At 41.9% G+C, this 19,369-nt stretch overlaps 1 protein-coding gene and 1 long non-coding RNA gene across 4 annotated transcripts in view; one reads left to right on the top strand and one right to left on the bottom strand.

Moving 5' to 3' along the window:
- LOC140204316 (uncharacterized) overlaps positions 1-15,310 on the top strand; it is a 92,066-nt gene extending 76,756 nt beyond the window's left edge. For all 3 annotated transcript variants that reach the window (XR_011887587.1, XR_011887586.1, XR_011887584.1), the window contains one exon: positions 14,895-15,310. This is a non-coding gene — a long non-coding RNA (uncharacterized lncRNA). The remainder of the gene's footprint in view (positions 1-14,894) is intronic.
- Positions 1-19,369, bottom strand: part of LOC140204315 (insulin receptor substrate 2-B-like) — a 52,762-nt gene that overhangs the window by 24,575 nt on the left and 8,818 nt on the right. The window lies entirely within an intron of this gene.

Here is a 19,369-nt window from a genome sequence, read left to right as displayed (position 1 = left end):
TCTCTGGCTGAATGTACTCCTGTGCCCAACCAATACATTATGTAGTATAACTTGGACAGCATCCTCTTTTCAGACACCACCGTCAGAGAGTCCAGTTCCATCCCCACAACATCACTGCCCTTACGAATGAGTTTGTTGATTCTGTTGGTGTCTGCTACCCTCAGCCTGCTGCCCCAGCACATAACAGCAAACATGATCGTACTGGCCACCACAGACTCGTAGAACATCCTCAGCATCGTCCGACAGATGTTAAAGGACCTCAGTCTCCTCAGGAAATAGAGACGGCTCTGCCCCTTCTTGTAGACAGCCTCAGTGTTCTTTGACCAGTCCAGTTTATTGTCAATTCATATCCCCAGGTATTTGTAATCCTCCACCTTGTCCACACTGACCACCTGGATGGAAACAGGGGTCACCGGTACCTTAGCTCTCCTTAGGTCTACCACCAGCTCCTTAGTCTTTAACAATAATTTGGCAATTATTGACACAAAATCATGGGCCAAAGGGCCTGTGCCTATGCTGTACTGTTCTAGGTTCTAGGATGTACACTACAAATGGTAGGGTCCTAGGGAGTACCGAGGAACAGTGGAAACATGGTGTACAAGTATCCTTGAAGTTCTTGGCATTACTCGATGGACAGAGATAATGCAAGAATACTGGTTTGCATTAGCTGGGAATACAAAAGCAGGGAGATAATGCTCCAACTTTATAAAACACTGGCAAGAGTTAAGCTGACATATTGTACGTATATCTGGACACCACAACATGGAAAGGGTGTGATAGTGCTAGAGAGGGTATAGAGGGAACTCACCACAATATTGCTTAGGATAGAGTGTTCTAGTTATGACGAAATTATAGGCTACACCTGGCTTCACTAGACCGGAGGTAGTTAAGAGAAATTAACTGAGGAATGTAAAAATATGAAGGACAGAGTTAAGGTGGACTGCAGGAAACTTGACCCCACAGAAGCATTTAAAGCCAGGGGATGTAGATTTAAGTTAGGAAGTTCAAGGATCTGAGAGAGACCCTTTTCATCATTGGGTGAGCATCCAGAATACACTGCCTGAGTGTGTTGTGGAATAACGGTTGTTGACAAATTTTAAGTGTCTAAATGAGTAGCTGAATTGCTGATTTAATATGGATATGTAGCCAATCGTCATGGTAGATGCCTTGACCAAATGGCATGTTTCTTTGACATATGATTATGACTCTCAAGAAAGGCAGTAGGGAGGCCAAGTTCAGTGATAGGGTAATTATTGGAAAAAGTTCTGAAGGACAGTATTAATCTATACTCATTGGAGATAGACAGCATAGATTTGTTGGTGAGAGATTATGTCTGACCAATTAGGGTAACTAAGTATACAGTATGGATGAGGGCAATGCAGTTAATGTTGTTTTCCATAGACTTCAGCAAGACCTTTTGCTAGGTTCCACATGGAAGGCTGTTCCAAGGGTTAGAGCCCATAGAATTCAAGTTTAACCAGATACACAATTTGCTTGGTAATTGGAAAACAGAGTACTAGCAAAGGGTTGTCTTTGTGATTGGAAGCTCATGACCAGTAGCAAATACAAACGTACTATAGGGATTTGTACTGAGATATATCGTATCTCATATATAAGTGTGTGAGAATGTATGCGTATACACACACATATTTAATTGTAACTGCATGAGCTATAACTTTGCAGATGACACTAAGTTGGTGGTGTTGTTAAAAGTATGATGATCTGATCACACCCGAAATGTCAACTGTTTATTTCACTCCATACATGGTGACTGACTTGCTGAGTTCCTTAAGCATTTTGTTTTTGATAATAAGAAGGTAGTGTTTGGCTACAATGTTACTGATCAGCTGTTAAATCCGGCAGGACAATAGTAGATGGTATTAAATTCTGACAAGTGCAATGAATGGAAGGGCCTAAGAAAAATGGAGGAACGAAGATTATAAAGTTGGCAATATAGTTAGGTGAGGTGGTAAAGACATACTAAATATTTGCCTTCATTTGCTTAGAATGAAAGTAGAAGTGTAGGAGATTTTGGCAGAACTTAATAAATCATTGATTAGAACATAGTTGGAACATTATGTGTCATTCCAGATGCATTATAGGAAGGACACAACTACAGCGGAGGGAGTGCAGAGAAGATTCATCAGGATGTCTTCTGGATAGAATATTTTAATTACAAGGACAGCAATGATATTTGCTTTTCTTGAAGTAGAGGTGGCTGACAGAGGAAATTGACTGAGGTGCACATTAGAGTGGCATAGGTTGGGTAGAAAGTAAACAACTTTTTCTCATGATAATTTTAATTCTGCTCAAGGTTGAAAAAACTGAAATTACACATTTCTCCATAGGTTCAAATTGCCAGCACACCAAAGCCTATAGTCTCAAAATTCTTTTGTTCCAAAATCAAGAGCTCAGTGGATACTTGTTCCAAAGGTTGCCAAAGGGCCTGTGCTGTACTATTCTAGGATGTACACTATATTCAAACATGATCTTTATTCAACACACCAGGTAAATTTTCATTGTGCAACAACCGCCCACCCACAAAATGGCAGTGCAAATATCTTAGGCGCCCTAGATTTTTTTATATAAATTTTGTTTTAGATGTTTATTTTTAGTCTTCTGCATTAGTGTGTCAGTACAGAATAGTGAATGCTAGATATCCAAACATTCACTTACCAGAAGATTAAATGTTAGAGAAATTTTTGTACGTTGTTAAAGTAACATTAAGTAATAGACCACATTTCAAATAAAAACTTGATTACCTTGTAGGTATATAGCCCAGTGCATGATTAAACATGATGGGGGGGGGGGGGGTGGAGCTTAAAGACAATAACGACGACACCTTTGCTTGCATCTTCCGAAACAGCTCTATTTCTGTCTTTAATATCTCCATTTTTCCCTTTCAGGGTTCTTTTGAAGATCGACTGACTTCTGTTCTTTGCGGGAATGCGACCCACTGTCAGGGTCTTATGACTGGCCGTTATTCAATACAGGTGTAACCCGCTTTTTGAAAGTTCGCTTTATGAAACCTCACTGTTACGAAAGACCTACATTAGTATGCTGTTTTTGCTTTCGGAAGGTGTTTTCACTGTTACGAAGAAAGGCAGCGTGCCGCTCTTCCCCGGATTCAGAATGGCATTGCTTAAACATGTTGCATTGAGCAGCCGTTAGCAAGGTGAGATCTAAGGTGTCAGAAAAGCCTTAAAGAGCTTGTAAGGGTGTTACACTTAGCGTAAAACTAGACATAATTAAGCGTTTCGATCGTGGTGAACGAAGCAAGGACAAAGTGAGTTTGGTTTGTGGAAGCTGACGAAGATGATGTTGAAAAGGTTTTGGCATCCCATGACCAAGATCTGATAGATGAAGAGCTGATGCAATTGGAAGAGGAAAGGATAACAATCGAAACCGAATGCAGTAGCGAAAGTTAAGCAACTGCATGAGATTTTCGCTGCAATGATGAAGTACGACTTTAATTTTGAAAGGGTACGGCCGTTTAGGGGATATTTGCAGGATGGTTTGAGTGCTTACAAAGAACTGTGTGATAGAAAAATGCGCAAGGCTCACCAGTCAAGCAAGCCTTCCACATCAGCCACTGCAGACGACAAACCTCGATCTTCGACATCGAGGTGGGCAGTCATAGGAGAAGTTGAGCTGCCTGCCCTGATCGATGATGAGATGACACCCCCGTGTCCCACCACCCCATTCCCCAGGCCGCGGACAGAAAGTGTACCGATTCGCGGAGAATGCAGCGGTGGCCGGGAGGCACACAGCACATCTTTTAGGAAAAAGCCGAAATAAACATGCTAATTAATTAGGTGCAATCGGCAATTGCCTCTGATCTGCGCCGACATTTACGTGCTGGGCAGCACCTAACTAATTAGTATGTTTATTTCAGCTTTTTTCTTAAAGATGTGCTGCGTGCCTCCCGGCTACCGCTGCATTCTTCGCGGCAATGTATGGGGTCGGCGGCCCGGAGGGTGGGGGCCACTGCACCACCCAAACTCCGACAAGTCTAACACACCATCATCAGTGTGCTCGGCGCTGTTTTCCCAATTCCAGTAAGTGATACTACACTGTACATACATTATTTCTACTTTATATAGGCTGTGTATTTTTACGTGTTATTTGGTAGATTTGGCAGCTTCATAGTTTAAAGCTTACTGGAGAGAGTGTTTCTGCCGAGAGCGCTTGCCTGAGATTTTCTCCCGAGAGCACCTGCGTGAGATTTTCGCTACGGAGATCTGTGCAGGCAATCGTTGTAGAGAAGTATTTCTGCTTTATATCAGCTGTGTTTTTATCATATCATTCCCGCTTTTACTATATGTTACTGTTATTTTAGGTTTTATGTGTTATTTGGCATGATTTAGTAGGTTATTTTTGGGTCTGCGAATGCTCACAAAATTTTCCCATATAAATAAATGGTAATTGCTTCTTTGCTTTACGACATTCCGACTTACGAACCGTTTCATAGGAACACTCCATCTTCAGATGGCGGGGAAAACCTGTACAGCAAGGACACAGCCTAAAATTTTAGCGCGCCTTTGGAGTTTCGGGAATTCGTGGCTCTAGGCAGACTAAAGGTTGGTGCCTCTGCAGGGAATTGGTGTGTCATGGGAGACGGAAAGTCGAAAGCAGCAAGCTGGCTGCGTGCCTGGAGACCTGAGTTCTTTGGGCACAGAGCTCGGAAAAAGCCACCCAAAGGACTTTTAACATCGTAAATCAGTGAGTTGTTCGTTATGTCTCCCTTCTTGCTGTGACACGGGAGAGCCTGTGGTATGTCAAATTCCCGGCTGAACGACTAGTCTTTGGGGTACTGCAAGTCTGTGTCTTTAGTGATGCTTTGCTGCATGCTTGAGTGCTCGGGGGGGGGGGGGGATGCTTTTTTTGCTGGAGGGAGGAAATATTGCTTTGTGGATGGTTGCGAAGAAAAAGAATTTCAGAATGTATACTGTACACATTTCCGACATTAAATGTACCTTTGAAACAAAGATGCCAATGATAACAGGTGCTAATGATCAATGGTATACTCAGTTGAATGAACTAAACTGATTAAATGAAACAGAAACGAGTGAACATAGAACAGTGCAGCACAGTACAGGCCCTTCAGCCCACAATGTTGTGCCGACCCCCCAAACCCTGCCTCCCATATAACCCCCCACCTTAAATTCTTCCATATACCTGTCTAGTAGTCTCTTAAATTTCACTAGTGTATCTGCCTCCACCACTGACTCAGGCAGGGTATTCCACGCACCAACCACTCTCTGAGTAAAAAACCTTCCTCTAATTTCCCCCATGAACTTCCCACCACTTATCTTAAAGTACTCCAAGTGTGGCCTAACCAGAGTTTTATAGAGCTGCATCATTACCTTTCAACTCTTAAACTCTATCCCTCGACTTATGAAAGCTAACACCCCATAAGCTTTCTTAACTACCCTATCTACCTGTAAGGCAACTTTCAGGGATCTGTGGACATGTACCCCCAGATCTCTCTGATCCTCCACACTACCAAGCATGCTGCCATTTATTTTGTACTCTGCCTTGGAGTTTGTCCTTCCAAAGTGTACCACCTCACACTTCTCCAGGTTGAACTCCATCTGCCACTTCTCAGCCCACTTCTGCATCCTATCAATGTCTCTCTGCAATCTTCAACAATCCTCTACACTATCCAGAACACCACCAACCTTTGTGTCGTCTGCAAACTTGCCAACCCACCCTTCTACCCCCACATCCAGGTCGTTAATAAAAATCACGAAAAGTAGAGGTCCTAGAACAGATACTTGTGGGACACCACTAGTCATAACCCTCCAATCCAAATGTACTCCCTCCACCATGACCCTCTGCCTTCTGCAGGCAAGTCAATTTTGAATCCACCTGGCCAAACTTCCCTGGATCCCATGCCTTCTGACTTTCTGAGTAAGCCTACCGTGTGGAACCTTGTCAAATGCCTTACTAAAATCCATATAGATCACATCCACTGCACTACCCTCATCTATATGCCTGGTCACCTCCTCAAAGAACTCTATCAAGCTTGTTAAGACACGATTTGCCCTTCACAAAGCCATGCTGACTGTTCCTGATCAGACCATGATTCTCTAAATGCCCATAGATCCTATCTCTAAGAATTTTTTCCAACAGCTTTCCCACCACAGACGCAAGGCTCACTGGTCTATAATTACCCAGACTATCCCTACTACCTTTTTTGAACAAGGGAAAAACATTCGCCTCCCTCCAATCCTCCGGTACCATTCCCGTGGACAACAAGGACATAAAGATCCTAGCCAAGGGCTCAGCAATCTCTTTCCTCGCCTCGTGGAGCAGCCTGGGGAATATTCCGTCAGGCCCCAGAAACTTATCCGTCCTAATGTATCTTAACTCCTCCAACACCTCCTCACCCTTAATATCAACATGCTCCAGAACACCAACCTCACTCACATTGTCCTCACCATCAATTCCCTCTCATTTGTGAAAACCAAGGAGAAGTATTCATTGAGGACCTTGCTCACTTCCACAGCCTCCAGGCACACCTTCCCACCTTTATCTCTGATCGGTCTTACCTTCACTCCTGTCATCCTTTTGCTCTTCACATAATTGAAGAATGCCTTGGGGTTTTCCTTTAACCTACTCGCCAAGGCCTTCTCATACCTCCTTCTTGCTCTTCTCAGCCCCTACTTAAGCTCCTTTCTTGCTACCCTATATTCCTCAATAGACCCATCTGATCCTTGCTTCCTAAACCTCATGTGTGCTGCCTTCTTCCACCTGACTAGATTTCCCACCTCACTTGTCACTCATGGTTCCTTCACCCTACCATTCTTCATCTTCCTCACCGGGACAAATTTATCCCTAACATCCTGCAAGAGATCTCTAAATCGACCACATATCCATAGTACGTTTCCCTGCAAAAACATCATCCCAATTCACACCTGCAAGTTCTAGCCTTATAATCTCATAATTTGCCCTTCCCCAATTAAAAGTTTTCCTGTCCTCTCTGATTCTATCCTTTTCCATAATAATGCTAAAGGCCAGGGAGCAGTGGTCACTGTCCCCAGATGCTCACCCACTGAGAGATCTTTGACCTGACCCAGTTCGTTACCTAATACTAGATCTAGTATAGCATTCCCCCTAGTTGGCCTGTCAACATACTGTGACAGGAATCCATCCTGGACACACTTAACAAACTCTACCCCGTCCAAACCTTTGGAACTAATCAGGTGCCAATCAATATTAGGGAAGTTAAAGTCACCCATGATAACAACCCTGTTATTTTTGCACCTTTCCAAAATCTGCCTCCCAATCTGCTCCTTGGTATCTCTGCTGCTACCAGGGGGCCTATAGAATACTCCCAATAGAGTAACTGCTCCCTTCCTGTTCCTGACTTCCACCCATACTGACCCAAAAGAGGATTCTGCTACATTAACCACCCTTTCTGTAGCTGTAATAGTATCCCTGAACAGTAATGGCACCCCTCCTCCCCTCTCTATCCCTTTTAAAGCACTGAAATCCAGGAATACTGCGAGTCCATTCCTGCCCTGGTGCCAGCCAAGTCTCTGTAATGGCCACTACATCATAATTCCATGTATGTATCCAAGCTCTCAGTTCATCACCTTTGTTCCTGATGCTTCTTGCATTGAAGTACATGCACTTTAGCCCTTCTACCTTACTACCTTTACACCCTTTATTCTGCTTCTCTTTCCTCAAAACCTCTTTATATGTTAGATCTGGCTTTACTCCATGCACTTCTTTCATTACTCTATTGCTCAGGGTCCCATCCCCCTTGCAAATTAGTTTAGACCCTCCCAAACCATGCTAGCAAACCTACCTGCAAGGATATTGTTCCCTCTTGAGTTCAGGTGCAACTCATCCAATCTGTAAGGAGTGAAAGAGGAATCAAATTGGGATCTCCCAAGTAGAAATTTCACAGGAGACAGGAGCTTCAAGGTGTGTTGTCCAAGCTCTTCTGAAGAAGCCCAAAGAAACAGTCCAGGTTGAGGACAGAAATGTGGTTGTCAGTCATGGAAATTGAATGCAGATGAGATACATCAAACTAACATCCCTTCTAAATCAGAATTAGTTCAGCACTACTATCAACTCTGAACTTACAAAAACCACCAGAACTCAAGTATACTCCTCTACAGTCCAGAGAAGTCTTGTCAGAAGTGGTCTTCATGGAAGAGTTGCTGCCAAAAAGCCATTAGTCCGAAGTAGAAACAAAGCCAAGAGACTCACCTAAGCACAAAATCACGAAGACTAAAGTGCTGTACAATGGCAGCAAGTGCTCTGGATTGATGAGTCAAAATTTGAAATGTCTGGCTCAACAGGAGACAGTTTGTGGAGTAGCTGAAGAGTACGACATGGATGGATGTCTGCAGCCAAAAGTGAAGCATAGAAGAGGTTCCCTGCAGGTTTGTTACTGCACTTCTGCAAACGGAGTTGATGATGTGGTCAGAATTAATGGAATTCTCAATACTAAGTACTGTATAGCAGATTTTCATCCATCACACAATACCAACAGGGAGGCGTCTGATTAGTCCCAACTTCATTGTCCAGCAGGACAAAGACACCAAACACACGGCCAATGTATTATCTTCGGCAAAAAGAACAAGGAGTTCTACAATAGATGGTATGGCCTCACAGAACCACGAAGTCAACATTGAGGCTGTCTGGGATTACCTGAAGCAAGTGAGACAGCCAAGGTCTGTAGAAGAACCATGTCAAGTTCTCCAAGATGCTTATAACAACCTATCCGCCAATTTTCTTACAAAACTGTACAACAGTGTATCCAAGAGAAATTCTGCATTTTTAAAGGCAAAGGGTGGTCACACCAAATATTGATTTGATTTAGTGTTTTTTTTTATGTTTGCTGCTCTTTATAGTAATTGATATTTAGAAAATTTCCATTTCATTAATTTTTAAAGAATCTTTGTTTTATAGCCTTTTTTAAAATTGTGCCCAAGACCCTTGCACAGTACTTTAAAGGTGTAATGCCACCTCACAAGATTTGGAAATTGATAGTTTTATTGGCCTTTGCATGTGAGCAAGTGGTAGAATCTGGGGGAAATTGATAGAATTATGGAGACAATGCAATAGAATTAGGGTATATGGGTGCTGAATGGCCAGCACAGACTTAGATTAGGTTTATCTTTATTTGTCACATGTCCAGTTGAAACACTGCACCAAATCAAATCATCCAGCATGAGCTGGGGCAGCCTGTAGTAAATGTTGTCAAGCTTCTGGCATTAACATAGTATGCCCACAACTTACTAAACCTAACCCATGCATCTTTAGGATGTGTGAGAAAATCAGAGCACCTGGAGGAAATCCAGAGAGTACATACAAGCTCCTTACAGACAGCGCAGGAGTCAAACCCTCCCCTCTCCCCCATCCATCTAACCTTCCCCCTCACCTGGCTTCACTCATCACCTGTCAGCTTGTAATGCTTCTCCTTCTGCCTTCCTTTCCACTCTTCAAGAGTTGTGGCCCAAAACATCAACTGTTTAATCTTTTCCATTGATGTTGCCTAACCTGCTGAGTTCCTCCAGCATTCTGTGTGTGCTACTCTATTTCCAGCATTTGCAGAATCTCTTATGTTTATGAGGAACACAGAATAACCTTGGTATGCAAGTTCATGGATCAAAGAGGGATGAATCAAGAAGATAAGCCAATTAAAAGGCATACAGCATTTTACTTGTACTCTATGCCTAGTTTATGAGGGCAAGAGCAGAGAGATTATGATACAAGTGTATAAATTTACAGTTAGGCCACTGATGTACAGTTCCGATCACCTTACTATACAAAAGATCAAGAAAGCAGATTCAAAGCTTCATTTATTATCTTCTCCAGATAACCACAAAACCGAAAGAGAAAGAATAGCAACATGATCAACACTCAAATAGCCCTCCCCCACACAAAAAAATTAACAAAAAGGGAACAGGACCATTGACCCCTAAATTCCACCCTCCCCCACACAAAAAAAAATGAGAAAGATCGGATGAAAAACACGGAATATAAAAAACCATAAAACTGGAAAACTGTCCATAGTTTGAGAACGTATCCGTATCCAAAACACAGAAAACCTGGGTAACATTCTCTGGGCACAGCAGCAGACTGTTCCATCTCCGGCAGCAGAGCGATCACACCAGTGGTCAAAAGGCAGGCAGCTCACGCTCACCTTTTGCATTTGCCTTGAAGTTTCAATCTTCCTCATTGCTTTAATTGGCAAATAATGGAAGCTTTAACAGGCGAAATGGAGTTGGATGTTGGCTCGCGCCCCATTCCACAGTCTCCTCACCACAAAATTCACACTCATTGCCTGTGTTTCTGCCTCCCAGAATCCTCTTGGAGAGAGCAAAGCACTGGATCACCCAAACAATCTCCAAATTGCAAATCACAGGCTTCAACAGTTCCAGAAACACATTCAAGAGGAAAAACAGATGAAAAAGACATAAGAAGTGAAATTAAATAGTTTCGTCGGCTACCCAGAAGATGTCGACTGTGGGAGCATTGTACACAAGCACCATCTTAACCGGACCAAAAATTTATGAGGTTGTTTATTTTCCTTAGAATGGAGAAGGAAAAGAAGACACCTAATTGGAGATGTTTACAAATTATGCAGGGTACCTACAGGAAAGAAACTGTTTCCCATTAGCAGTGTTGTCTATGATGAGTGGCATATGTTTACATTAAGGGGAAGGAGAGTGAAGATAATTTTCCCCTGTAAAGCCAATGGTCAAAATCTGGAACACACTATCTGATGTGGTGGTGACGACAATGTACTCAAATTTAAGTGTTAGAATTTGTCGTCCCTGTTGTTTCTCAGACCAGGCCCTCATGCTGCGGGATCACTTGCTGCAGTCGCCCAGGGGAGGAGATGCCAGAGGCAGTGTGGCACAGCAGACGTCTGGGCTGGGTTGGGTTGGGTTCTGTTCCCACGCATTGGTGCAATCCATTGGTCTCCAGCTGCACTAGCGTGTGAAGAACTGCTGTGTACTTGTTCTTGCAGAAATGTGACTCCAGGACAATCATCCCATGCACCAATCTGCAGACCATGAAACTCAGGGACTTGGGCTATTCGTTTGAGACCGTACGTTTAATTGCTATCGTAATTATAGGTGCCTTGTGCTGTGTGTGACCATTTTGATACTGTTTTTCACCTTGGCCTCAGAGGAATGCCGTTTTGTTTAGCTGTACAGGTTTCCCCTGCCATCCGAAGATAGAGCGTTCCTATGAAACGGTTCGTAAGCCAGAATGTCGTAAAGCGAAGAAGCAATTACCATTTATTTATATGGGAAAATTTTGTGAGCATTCGCAGACCCAAAAATAACCTACCAAATCATGCCAAATAACACATAAAACCTAAAATAACAGTAACATATATTAAAAGCAGGAATGATATGATAAATACACAGCCTATATAAAGTAGAAATACTTTTCCACAATCATTGCCTGAACTGTTCTCCGTAGCGAAAATCTCAGGCAAGCGTTCTCGGCAAAAACACAGAGCAAGCGCTCTCAGCAAAAACACTCTGTCCAATAACCTTTAAGCTATGAAGTTGCCAAATCATACCAAATAACACGTAAAAATACATAGCCTATATCAAGTAGAAATAATGTATGTACAGTGCAGTTATTGGAATTCGGACAGCACAGAGCACACTGATAATGGTGTATTAGGCTGAGTCGTCGGAGGTTGGGGTGGTGCAGTGGCCCCCACCCTCCAGGCATCGACCCGATACCGATCCACGAAGCACACAGGGGTACAGCAGTAGCCGGGACGCATTCAGCACATTTTTAAAAAAAAAGTCAAAATAAACAAGCTAATTAATTAGGTGCCGCCTGGCACGTAATTGTTGGCCCAGATCAAAGGCGATTGCCGATTGCATCACCTCTGATTTGGGCCGAAATTTACATGCCAGGCGGCACCTAATTAATTTGCTTGTTTATTTTGGCTTTTTTCTTAAAGATGTGCTGCGTGCCTCCCGGCTACTGCTGCATTCTCCGCGGATCGGTATCTGTCCGCGGCCTGGGGGTTGGGGTGGTGGGACACTGGGGTATCACCTCATCGTCGTCTGTTTCCATTAGGGCAGGCAGGTCATCTTCTTCTATCTCTGCCTGCCTCGATGTCGAAGGTCGAGGTTCGTCGTCTGCTGTGGCTGATGTGGAAGGCTTGCTTGACTGCTTAGCCTCGCGCATTTTTCTATCATACAGTTCTTTATAAGCACTCAAACCATCTTGCAAATATGCCCTAAACCAACGCACCTTTTCAAAATTAAAGTCGTACTTCATCATTACTCATTCGGTTTCGATTGTTATCCTTTCCTCTTCCAATTGCATCAGCTCTTCATCTATCAGTTCTTGGTCATGGGATGCCAAAACCTCTTCAACATCATCTTCATCAACTTCCACAAGTCAAACTCACTTTGTCCTTACTTCGTTCACCACGATCGAAACGCTTAATTATGTCTAGTTTTACGCTAAGTGTAACACCCTTACGAGCTCCTTGAGGCTTTTCCGATACCATAGAACTCATCTTGCTAACAGCTGCTCACAGGGACATGCTTAAGCAATGCTGGCGAGAATGCCGTTCCGAATCTGGGGGAGAGCGGTTGCTCGAAGCGCGTAGCGCGCTGCTTTTTTTTTTGCGCGCTGCCTTTTTTCGTAACAGTGAAAAAACCTTCTGTTAGCGAAAACAGGGAACTAATGTAGGTCTTTCGTAACAGTGAGGTTTCGTAAAGCGAACGTTCGAAAAGCGGGGGACACCTGTATTTGTATGTATGGTTGAATGACAATTAAGCTTGAACTTGAAGTATTCTGATGAACACTTAGGCATTGAAGGCTATTGGCCCAGTTTTGGAAAACAGCATTCTTATTGATTTTTAGCTGACTGCCAACATGAACACTGATCCAAAGGGCCCATTTCCATGCTAACGATGACCCTGGAATTGAGAGAATCTTTATATCATAGTATATACTGGAAGCTATGTGTGATATTTAATCTACAAAACACATTTATTGAAGCAGTAGACACCAGTATTCCAAATCAAACAAGTAAGGTAAGTTGTTTGCTAGGACAGGATTAGCCCTATCTAGAGAAACCAGCAGAAGCAGTACACAGGAGCCGATATAAATATAATTTATGTCTGGTGATATTAACAGCTCTTGGAAGTTATATAATAAAGAGGATAAACTAGACTCAGATAAAGATCTCCTGTAAATCCAATGGTATCATTTAGTATCCTATGTTTGAAGAGCCACTGGTGGAGAATGGAAATTAGATTCTTCGGAAAAAAAGGTAGCCAATCTCTTCCTAGTTAACTAAAATGTATGTAGTGGGGACAGTTATCAATGAGTGGGCTAGAAATTGCTGTTTCACTCTATATTCTAATACTTGTGGACTGTTCCTCCTTGACACATCAATAATAACTATTTCAGTACACTGCACTTCAGTCTTATCCTCTAACTTTCTAAATTTCCCCTCAGCAGTATCCTCCTAGCCAGTTCCCTTTCTAAGTTATTTAACATACCCAGTTATTCCAAGTTCCAGCATGCTCTAACCTAATTCAAATGCCCCAGTGGTAGTTTGTTCTTTGGCCTATACCACACAAATTGACACACATAAAAATTGCTGGTGAACGCAGCAGGCCGGGCAGCATCTATAGGAAGAGGTACAGTCGACATTTCCGGCCAAGACCCTTCATCAGGACTGACTGAAAGAAGAGCTAGTAAGAGATTTGAAAGAGGTCTCCACCTCCCCCTTTCAAATCTCTTACCATCTCTTCTTTCAGTCAGTCCTGACGAAGGGTCTCGGCCCAAAACGTCGACTGTACCTCTTCCTATAGATGCTGCCTGGCCTGCTGCGTTCACCAGCAATTTTTGTGTGTGTTGCTTGAAATTCCAGCATCTGCAGATTTCCTCGTGTTTGCGCCACACAAATTGAAAATGTTTTTACTCTACCAACGTATGAAACACTCTGATCTTACTGACCCTATGCCAAGTTACAAGTGGCTTAGCTAATCATCCAAAGAATACAAGCTTATGGCTCTGCTTATTAAACTGCCACATTGCGCCCATCACAACTATGCTTTTCCATAAGCCAACTTAAATGATCCTCAGTACTGTGCTGCGATTAGTTGTTCATCCACTCTGCTCCTGTGTATAAAGGCTAATTAAGTTCCATACTTAATGGAAGAGCAAATCCCACCTTCAGTACCATAAACCCACCTTGTGGTCACACCCTCCTGCCTCCCTGAAATGGCCTTTATTTCAGTTTTCAATTTGTTATTTCAGATTTCTAATAGCTACAGTATTTTTTTTTAAGCCAAGAGAATAAATCAAAAAAGCTGAAATGCTGTGGAATGCACATATAGGCCAACTTTTAATCTTTAACTACATGAATAAAGCATTCTGACTGATTGCATCACGACCTGGAATGGGAACACCAATGCACAGGAATGCAAGAAACCACAGAGAATAGAGAATTTGGTCTGTTCCAATATGGGTACAGCTCTCCCCACCATCGAGGACATCTACAAGAAGCAATCCATCATCAGGGACTGCCATCACCTGGACTATGCCCTCATCTCAAGACTCAACAGCAGCTTCTACCCCATCTTCTTGAACCAACCCCAAAAACTTTGACACAACTTCAGACTATATTTTCCCCTTCCACTTTTTTCCTCAATTCAATTTTCATGGAGCTATGGCGGCAGCAAATGACTAACTTTTTGAACTCATCTGTGGAAACAGCTCAAATTCCTCTTTAATGTCTCTTTTTTCCTTTCCAAGGTAGCTGGGTTTCCATCGAGGACCATGATCAGCAACAGCACTCAAACTGCGGTTTTTCATGGTTTTTCTGTTCTTGGAGTCCACCGACTAACTGGCTATTTTCCAACATTCTCCAGGCATGCGATGGAAGATGGCACCTCCAGAGTGCGGCCCTGTGGACAACAAATTCCAGGCTGGTGCCGTTGACTGCGGAACATCAGGATTTCGCGGCAGTGGATACTGCGGACAGAGGTCTCTGTAGTTGAGCGATTGCTCTTTCTCTCAATGGTGGGAAGAATTTGCTACAGGTTCTTGAGTCAGAGAATCTCCAAACTAAAAAGAAATGTGGCAGACTGTAACATCCTAACAGTAACTGTTGATCTCCCCTTTCACTGCGAAATAGGTGACATCTCTCTGTCCCTCGTTAGCATGAGACAGCCCGTCAAACTGTTGGGTAAACAATAGTTTTTGTTGACTGCAGATCATGATCTTTCTTTGGGGACTTTGCTATTGCTTGGTGGGTGGCGGGCACTGATGCCTTCGGCTGAAACGATTGGGGTGGAGAAGAGAGGTTGATGTTTTGCTTCTGCTTTCACAGGGAAGGGGGGAGAAGGGGCTTTGGGGTTCTAATTTTGGTTTGGTTTGTTTTGGTTTGCTTTGGTTTTCTGTCATTCATTCTTTTGGGGTTCTGTTTTCTGTGGATGTCTGCAAACAGTAAAAGTTTCAAGTTGTATACTGTATACATTCTCCGATAATAAATGGAATCATTTACACTATATGTATGCCTATGATAAGAATAAACTTGACTGAATGGAATATGACAAAAGTGTAGACAAATACAAGATTAGGACCACTACTCGTGGTCAATAAGCTGGTCACATTGAGGAGAAAGATCATCTAAACTAGTTGAACTAAATGACCTGACAGTTTCTTGCAAGTGCAACCAACATTCCACAAGCATGGTATACTAGCCTGTCGCCCAATGAATAGTGTTACAGTTGTGATTCAATGCTGTTCTTCTTTCTCCTGATGTCATATGACAGAAAACAAGCATGTTTTGAATGCTCTATGAATCCCAACATTTATAACTGTCTCACATTCCATTTATAAATATAGTGATTAAGAGTGGATACACACTACAATAAACATTTGTAAATTTCTGTTCTATGCTTGATAGTTACCTAGCTTTGAAAAGTACAAGTCAACAAGTGACCACACAAGAACTTGCTTGGGAAAGCAAACCTAACTATGTCAAAAAAACACCCTAAATTTTGGATCCATAATTACACGAGTCCAACAAATGCATTGAGATTGCCTCCTATCAATGGGAATCTAAATTGTGGATAAATTTGTTATTCGATGACAACTTTGTATTAAAAATAGTTTTGCACTGCTTTCATGAAAGTTTACTGATGTCCTGAGTACCTGTATCAGAACTATATTCCAATATCAAAACCAAAATTAAACTGCAAAGGGACACCATGATAGTGTAGCAGTTAGCACAATGCTGTTACAGCTCAGAGTTTCATGTTCAATTCTGTAACAGTCTGTAAGGAGTTTGTACGTCCTCCCAGTGAATTTGTGCATTTCCTCCAGGTACTCTGATTTCCTCCCACATTCCAAAGACATACCAGTTGGTAGGTTAATTGGTCATTGTCAATTATTCTGTGATTAAGCGAGGATTAAATAGGTGGGTTACTAGGCAGTGCAGCTTGTTGGGCTGGAGAGGCCTGTTCTGTGCTGTTATCTCTAAATAAATCAATTAGGACTCAGCAGGAAAAGAATACCTGCCAGCCTTCATCACTATATCAACCCCTTCCTCTCCAGCTGACACCATCAACCCCTCATGTGGATTCTACCTATCACTTGGGTCAAGTAGCAGCCCTGAAAGGAACTTAACATTTCAGGACAAAACCCTGTCTCAGACCTGTGTTGAGAGGGAAGATGGCCAGTTTAAAAAGAGAAGTAGTATTGTGAGATGGGACTCCAATATGAAGGTTGGCAGGTTACACCAGATAGGGGAGGGGAGAAGAGATGGAGCTGGGAGACAAAAGCAAGTGAAAAATAGATGGAGGCAGACAAGCAGAGAAAGGTTAAAAATAAAATGAACTGAATTAACACGTTGGGGAGAGTGCAATGATTAGAGGCAGTTGCTGGAGGGAAGTAAACAGGAACACAAAGGGCTACCCAGTGCTGGACTCTGATCATTCTCATTCATACAGCTTTAAATTATTAGATGATTAGGAGAGAGGTGAATGGGAGAGGGAACCAGAACCAGATGGTCAGATGGGGTGGGTCGGAGGAACCTGTGAGTGAACTATGTGCAGTGTAGTGGATAAATGGAACCATGAGGTGGAGAGAGATGAAAATAGGAGATGGGGCAGGGGTTGACAAAACAAGGCCAGCTTCTGCTTCACTGCTCACATCTTTATATTGACTATCTCCACCCAAAAACATCAACCACCCTCGTCTCTAGATACTGCCTGTTCTTTTGAGTTCCTCATGCATTTTGTTTTTTGATCAAATTTAATGCATGCTCTAACAAGTTTAATAAAATCCTAAACAAAGGAATGCAATCAATAAGGAAAATGCTATAGTAACATCTGTAGCATGCAACCAACTAAATTGTATAAATGGCATTAAAAGAATGTTAGTACTACAAAATCCCAATTTTTATTACTTGGCAGGATGTCATGGGATACCCAAACCCCTCTGTGGTATTCAAATGAACTCCAAAATGTAGTGTTTTTGAATAATTAACAGAGCAAAATTAACTTTGTCTAAGTCACTCAATCTGCAAGCGTGTGAGCAGAGTGTATTTGGATAATTTATAGATATAGTGTGGATCAGGCCCTTCTGGCCCAAAAAGCCACACCGCCCAGCAACCCACCTATTTAACGCTTGCCTGATAGCAGGACAATTTACAACAACCAGTTAACCTACTAACTGTCAAGTCTTTGGACTGTGGGAGGAAACCTACACAGTTCACAGAGAGAACAGACAAACGTCTTACAGATGATGCCAGAATTGAACTCCAAAATGCCCTGAGCTATAGTAGTTTCACATTAATTATAGCTTTAATTCAAATCTATTGCTTTCAATGAAATAATTTAGTTCTGAAATTTTAAACATTGCACGGACAACTAAAGAATTCCACACATGGAAGGCAAGTGGTTGCTCTGTGTCAAAGATATATAAACACTTGTCATTTCACTGATCACAAATGGTAATGAACTATTAAGAGATTAGTAACAATTGTCTTGAAAATGAAGTGTATTTGCTAATTGGGTGTGCAGGAATAGAGTAAGGGAACGATGAGTACTTCATGTACTTAAACAGATCTAGAATAAAAAGCACACATCCACATGAAATATCAGCTTCATACAAATCTCTTGTTTGTGAAAGGAAACCACCTGGCTTATGGGGTCTGGTCTATTTTGTAATTCCAGATCCACCAATGTGGTCAACCTTTAATGTCTGTTCAGTTTAGAGGCAGATTAAATTTGACTGTAAATGTTGACCTAGCCTATTGTTTCTGCATCCCACAAAGAATAAAATTTTTAATTATTTTAATTAGGTAGGGCAAAACAAAGTCATTAACCAGGAAAAAGAAATGTCCAATGTTCCTCTGCTCTTGATTTAAATAGTCAAACTTTTGCTGGGTTTGCCTGTTTAAAGGGAAATGGCAGGTTAACACACGAACATCCCAGAATCTAAGTTATACTCAAACAATTTAAAGCTGTTCCAGATGTTTAATTTATAAGGTATCGTATCAGATAGTCAATATGCAGCATGCAACTTTGAGATATCCTATTAGCAAAGTCAATGACTCATTTGTTATTTCTGCTTATGGTTTATCCATCATTTTCTTCCAGATTATATGATTGGGCATTTATTAAATTCTTAACAGGTTACTTCTACTGGAGAAAACAAAAATAATCATAAATGTAGTCATTTTTAAAGCTGCTTTGGTTTCTAAATAACTTAAAAGAAATAACTAGATCATACAAATGAGGGATTTAGGAGCATACATTTAGAGGAATGAATGAGAGAAAAAATAAAAAGAATGAGACAACTGAGAGAGAACTTCATCTTAGTTAAGAGTTACAGGAAGTATCTACTGTTGCCAACTTGGTGGGGGGGTGGGGGGGGGAGAAGAAACACAGAATGCATGCTTAAGGGAAAAAAAATAAAACATTCCAAACTAAACTTCACACAAATCAGGAGTGTAATGGAATCTCCTCTACTTGCCTGGATGCAACTCCCGTAAGTCTAAAGCGTTTTGATATAACCAACAAAGCACTGCATCCACCAGCCTAAATATTCATTGCCTTTACCAGTGTAGTGCACACCATCTCCAAAATACATGAAATACAAGCCAAGATAATATTGACAGCATTTATCAAACTCTCGGTCTCTACCATCAAGGATAAAAACAGACACATGGGATATATCATTATCTGCAGGATGCTCTCCAAGTCATACATCATTTCAAATGGGGAAATATACAAAGGTACCTCAAAAGAGGGGGAAAGGGCAAAATTAAAGATGCATCAGTGCAAAATATTTTAAAATTTTTTTGCTATCCACAAAACACATGACCAGTAAGCTT

This window comes from Mobula birostris, chromosome 10 (assembly GCF_030028105.1).
Source record: "Mobula birostris isolate sMobBir1 chromosome 10, sMobBir1.hap1, whole genome shotgun sequence".
Taxonomy (NCBI): domain Eukaryota; kingdom Metazoa; phylum Chordata; class Chondrichthyes; order Myliobatiformes; family Myliobatidae; genus Mobula; species Mobula birostris.
Note: the sequence above shows the minus strand (reverse complement) of the source record. Positions and strands in the feature narration are given on the sequence as shown.